Source organism: Mastomys coucha, unplaced genomic scaffold (genome assembly GCF_008632895.1).
Source record: "Mastomys coucha isolate ucsf_1 unplaced genomic scaffold, UCSF_Mcou_1 pScaffold5, whole genome shotgun sequence".
Classification (NCBI taxonomy): Eukaryota; Metazoa; Chordata; class Mammalia; order Rodentia; family Muridae; genus Mastomys; species Mastomys coucha.
The window spans coordinates 15,633,405-15,639,843 of record NW_022196911.1 but is presented as its reverse complement, the minus strand read 5'-3'; the positions used below and the strand labels follow the sequence as shown (position 1 = coordinate 15,639,843).

General features: G+C 45.9%; 1 pseudogene; it reads left to right on the top strand.

The window, feature by feature from the left end:
• Window positions 1-5,619: 5,619 nt before the first annotated feature.
• On the top strand, window positions 5,620-6,439 carry LOC116077333 (annotated as a pseudogene).

Genomic DNA, 6,439 nt, shown 5'->3' with positions numbered 1-6,439 from the left:
GCACACCCTGGTGTCCCCTTCACATGAGAGCGGAGGTCAGGAGCACACCCTGGTGTCCCCTCCACATGAGAGCGGATGTCAGGAGCACTCCCTGGTGTCCCCTCCACATGAGAGCGGAGGTCAGGATCCCACAGCGCATCCTTCCCCTCCTCAGCTTAACAGAGAGACTGGGTCGACCCTGATTTCATCTTGTCCGTCAGTGTCTAACTGAATGATCCTGCTGTTGCTCTTGCTGGTTCTATTAAACCGCGATTCTACAAGCCTTTACCAGTAGGTTGTCTGGTTCTCAGCTCTGAGATGTAGTTTGCCAAGGCCTTCTGCAGGATTTTACATGGCTATCAAGACAAGGGCTTTTAGAAGGTGTCCTTTTTAACTCATCTCTTGGGTAGAAATGCCATGCTAGCTCCTTAAGGAAACTTGAAGCTTTTTGTCTGTGTCAGGAACACCAGGAGTGGAGTCAGAGGAGATAACATGAAAACTGAGATTTCTTATTCCTTATACTGATGATCTGAGAGTGAGTACTGTTTATTTGTTTGTTTCTTTGAAAATACAGGGCGTCCTGTAACCCAGGCTGGCTTCAACCTTACTATATAGCCAAGAATGATCCTGTACTTATCCTCTCCCCACCTCCGCCTTGGAGATGGGCCTTTTGTGAACACCTACAGAAATTAAAAAGCGTAAATGACATGAAGCAATTTGTCACGGTCTAGTTGAGATAATGTGTAAACTAGGAGAGGGTAAAAATTCCAAGTTTGACATACTTCTTACATCCATTTGGTGCCCAACACATTTGTTTTTTGGAAGTTGTTTAAAGATCATATTTTAATTTTTATTTAAATGATGCTATTTAGATCCAACTGTTGCAATGATGAGAGACTTGACTGAATACGCACAGTCTTTGAGGAGGGTGATTGACATATTACAAAATAAGGTTCTTACAGGCTTAGCTAGGCACTGAATAGATGTCTGGCCATGAAGGAAGGAGAACTGAGGACACGAAGGGTGCTGTGAAGGTCCTTTGCCCTTGGAGGACTCAGGAGGTAGGAGAGAAGGCAGGCTCCTGCTAAACTGGGGAAGGGCAGGCTGATAAAACAATCTGTGAGGCCCAGGCCCTGATTGAGGTGTGGGCACTTTCTAATGCCACAAAGCTTTAAAAATAGATCTATCAAGATTCTGGAAGTTGTGATCACAGTAAGCACATGGGGACGACTTCAAGAGTGTGAGGTTTCAGGCAGTGAAGGAATGATGCCATTCTGAGACATGGCTTCTCCTTGTCCTAAATGGATACTTACAGGGATGCTGTCTCACTGGGAACGTATGAAAAACACTGGACAAAGAGGCTCCAGAGACCCCAAGCAGAGCTTGGGCCAGTCTGTGGTCCCACTTATGTGGGAGGCTGGGCAATTAGACCACAGCTGTCTAGCCTTTTCTTCTGATGGGGGATGCCAACACATTTTGCCCATTGAAATGAAACACCAAAGTGGTCCCCATGGTCCTAGCTCCCTTTTCAAATGGCCTCCATGTGCTTAAATGTACCATGCATGTTGGCCAGTTTGCTATCAGACTGTGCAATGGCAGAAGAAAATAGACTTTAGACTTTGTGACCCTTGATCCCCAAATATTTAATAAGAAATGAACAGAACCCATTCTGACCCTGATCCTGTGCTAAGGTGACGGTCCTATGCTGGGACGGTTGCAACATGAATGAGGCAGCTTGTTATAAGGTGTGGTTCCAATTTCCTGACCCTTGACAGAGGCCTGGAACTCCTAGGACCATAGCAGAGCCCCTCACTCGCCCCTCCCCATTCAAACTAAGCAAGAGATGTTTCCCAGGACTGACTGTTGTTAATAACAGCTTGTTTGTCCCCCTCACGCCAGATCCAACAGGGTGGGGGAAGACAGATGTCCTATCATGAGGCAGAGTTGGGATGGAAAGCTGAGGCTCTACAGAAAACAGGCCAGTGCTGGAGCCAGGCCCAGTGAGCCCTGGGAAAGAGAGGCAGACCCCTGCTTTCAGATTCATCAGCCCCACCCCCAGCTGTGCCTGAGTGGGGACGGGGACAGTGGGTGGGGTGCTAGGGGGAACAAACAGGAATGCCTAGCTAGGAAAGAAGCTCACTGTGGAACCCGCCCCTCCTCCAGGCTGTTCTCCTTTGCCTGGCCTCTCAGCTCACATGTCCCTCCGGCTTGCCCCCTTCCCCTCTGCCTCCCCCTGCCCCATTCCAGAGCACAGATAAAAGTGGAACCTGAGTAGCAAATGTTTGTGGTGTTGCGCCAATCAAGGGTCCCATCACCAAGGTAACGGGCACACTTCACAGCTCTGTGAACAGATGGTCAGTGAGCAACAGGCAGCATATGTTCCCGTGAGCCCTGACACAGGCACAGATGGAGGGTGGGCAGGAGGTGGGCCTGGGACATAACCTGACATTTCCTTGTCTCCCTTCTCATTGGGGTGCATTGTCAGAGGGCACTGACTGAAATTAGCGTTCTGGGGCTGCTGTATGGCTACCAACACCTCCAGTGCAGCTTTGGTCTTGCTTAAGCAGAGGCTACATCAGTAGCCACGGGAGCCACCCAGCCTCATTTAGCAGCTGTTGCTTTGCCTGTCTGCATTTTCAGCTTCCAGTTTATGTGGCTGTTTACAGCAGAAATCACACTTTCCTTTGTGAATAGGATCAAGGGAGAATTAATGGTGTTCTGAGAGGTGGCAAAAACTTCAACGTTGGAAGTACGTTCTCATGATTGTTGAGTACTAGCTAGTATGACTCACTGACCACCGCTTCCGGTGGCTCAGGTACTCTCTGCATTTGAGTGACCTTCGCAATGGCCAAATGAGATGTTAAATGTTTCTCTCCATCATCTTGAATATGGGATTTATTCAAGGGGTCTTCGTAAAGAATCAATAATACAGGTACCACTGTATGGCTATTTCATACTGGCTGTGCTCCACTGAGCCCACAAGGGTACATCGCTAGGTTCCCACAGCCACCAGCTAGCCAGTTCCAGGGCCCAGGCCTCACAGACACTGGGCCAAGAGTCTCTATGTATTCACCAGGGTTGGGGATGGACTGGACATGGGGCCCAGCAGCCACTAGAGGTGGAACTTTCTCCTTAGGCTCATTACTGCAGTGTCTGTTATTTCTTGACCTAGCAAAGCTCGGTGGGCAGTGTCCCTGGGACTTCATTCTGTCTGTGGCCTCTACTCTCAGGTCTATTGTAACATTGACTGGATTCATGAATTTCCTGCTCATCTGAAACTAATACCTGCATGACTTGCTCTCTAGTGACCCTGGTATATTAGTTGGGTTGCTATTGTATGATGTGATGAAACACCATGAACAGAAGCAACTTGGAGAAGAAAGGGTTTATTTATTTAGCTTACGGATCCTGATCATAAGAGTCCACGAGCTGAAGCAGAATGCAAACCGTGTGGGTACCTGGAAGCAGGTGCTGCTGCAGAGGCCAGGGAGTCGTGTGATCTCCTGGCTTGTTCTTCCTGGCTTGGTCAGCCTGCTTTCTTACAGAACCCAGGACCACCAGCCTGGGGATGGCACTGCCCATGCCAATCACTAGTTACAGGCTTGCCTACAGTCTGATCTTATAGAGGTATTTTCTCAATTGAGGTTCCTTCCTCTCAGATGACTCTAACCTGTGTTAAGTTGACATAAAAAAAAAATGGCCAGGCCCCTTAGGCAATGTCCACTGTCTCTTGTCCACTGCAGGAATGTCAACAGTAGATTGCTGCTTGAGAAGGACCTGATAACCTGTTAATATGCCTTAAGATTTCTGCTTCTGGATACAGAGTAGAAAAAACCTGCATGAAGATGTTAACAAGGTAGACGGAAGAACACTTAGTACTTTCCATGCAGATCAGGTAGAAGAGGGGTCAGAGGGACAAACTGAATTTAGTTACTTGGCAGGGACAAACTTTCTGTGTCAGTTGAGATACAAGAACTTCCCTTAACACCACCCCTTCCTGCCCAGTATTGGGTATTGAACTTAGAGCCTGTGTAAGCTAGGTAAGCCCTCTGCCACGGACCCCTCTTTCTCCTTTTTGAGAAATGGTTCCAGTAAGTGCCCCAGGCTGGTCTTGAACTCCCTCTAGAGCCCAGGCAGACAGTAAATTTGTAATCCTTCTGCTTCAGCCCTCTAACTAATTATAATTAGAGGCCTGAACCACCAGGCTCAGTATATATATGGGTTCAATTTCTAATACCCACATGGCTGTTTGAAACTGTCTTTTAGGGCTGGAGAGATGGCTCAGGAGTTAAAAGCACTAACTGCTCCTCCAGAGGTCATAAGTTTAATTCCCAGCAAACACATGTTGGCTCACAAGATTTTAAGCTGTTTACCATTTCTTATTGTGTGCGCGTGTGTGCATGTGTTTGTGTTTGTGTGTGTGTGTGTGTGTGTGTGTGTGTAGATCTGAAGACAGGGCATCCTTGTTTGATTTGGCCTCTCCTTCCACTGTGTGGGTGGAAGCACTGGCTAATGGGATCTGATGCCTCCTTCTGGTATGTCTGAAGACAGTTACAATGTACTCATATACATAAAATAAATAAATAATTCTTAAAAAAAACCAAACAAACCAAAAACCTGTCTTTTTCTCCAGTCCTAGGTGAGCTGATGCCCTCTTCTGGTCTCTGGGCATCAGGCATGCAAGCATACAGACATACAGACAAATAAAACACAAAAATAAATTCATCTTTACCAAAAAAGGACCCACTTTACTGGACATGGTATTGCACACCTGTAAACCTATTAGGAGGAAATAATGCTGTGAGTTTGATTGGCCAAGGATTACAAAAAATAAGCAAAAAAAAAAATCACATTTTATATTCCCACAAAATGGCCTGTCATTATCTCTTCACTTACTTCAGTATTTTTAGAGTGATGTTTTGATTCCTTTATCACTTCCTCTTATGTGTACTCTGCAGCTAATTGATCTGGTTTCTGTAGGAATTACATTTATCATCCCAAATGCTGTAAATTATTTCTTCATACATCACATGGTCAGTAACAGACTGCACTTGTCTTTCAAAGCATATAGGAAAAGCAAAGTTGTAAATCAAAATTACAATAAATTTAGCTTTTTAACTGCCCATGTACTAGGGGTCTATATTTCTTCATTTGGTTTTGTTATGGTTTGGCTTCCTTTCATTTCAATCTGAGGGACTTTCTTTTGCATTTGTTCCTTTAAAGATTTTAAGCTGTTTACCATTTCTCAGTGTGTGTGTGTGTGTGTGTCCTCTCCTTCCACTGTGCGGGTGTAGGGAGCGGGTGTAGGCATCTGACTTAGGTTCTCAGGCTTGCACCAGGTGACTTTACCTGCTGAGTCATCACACTGGCTCTTTTTGCATTTCCCACAAGGCTAGTATAATGATAAAGGAATCTCTTTAGCTTATGCTTATTGGGAATACCTTAACCTTGCCCTTATTTTAGGAAGATAGGTTTGCCTGATAAAAAATTCTCAGTTGACCGATCTTATAGAGTCTGAGAGCTGCGGGGGCTGGAGAGGAGTGGCTGGAGCAGCTGGGTGAGCCTTCTGAAAAGTAGCTGAGGGAGCTGGTCAGTGGGACAGAGTAACCATATTTCCATTTCTGTGTTCAGTAGTTTTGACTCATCACGGATAATCTATCACCAGAAGAAATTCCGCTTCGGGCTCACCTACTGACGAGTCTCTGGAAAGCACGAGGAGAATCCTGGATTTAGCCATTGAGTCTCAGGATGCAGGAATCAAGACCATCAACTACGCTGGATGAACAAGGGGAACAACTAAATCGCAACGACATGAGAGAGGCAGAGAAGACTTTAACAGAACTCAATAAGTGTTGTGGCCTCTGCGTCTGCCCTTGGACAGAGAATTTTGAGTCTGGAAAGAACTGTAAGGCAACATGGGGAGATGGTGGGGACAACTCCTCTAGCAACCAAGCGGGAGAACAAATGGTCTGTCTCAGCAAACTGCAGGAGCAGCCAGCCATGGATAGATCAAATGTATAACTAATGATGCCAGAGATGATGAGATGGAAGAGAACCTGACTCAAGTGGGCAGCATCCTAGGCAGCCTAAAGAACATGGCTTTGGATATGGGCAATGAAATTGATGCTCGAAACCAGCAAATACCAGAAGATTCCAGAAAAGGCTGATACCAACAAGAATCGTATTGACATTGCCAATACAAGAGCAACGAAACTCATTGATAGCTAAAGCCCTGCTGTACTTCTTTACCTGTTAACTCAGTCCTCTAGCTCCTGAATCATTTCTTATTCAGAGTTAGAAAGGCTGTGAGAGAAGGACCGAGGAGGAATACCTCCCTACTTCGTTACTTTCTGTCTCTTTGGGGTAGATTCTTGCTCAGGCTTCCTTATAGTCTTTCTTGAGTTCACTCTCGTAGGCTTCTCTCCATATATCACACAGTCTCTTCATTTCTTCCTTTAGC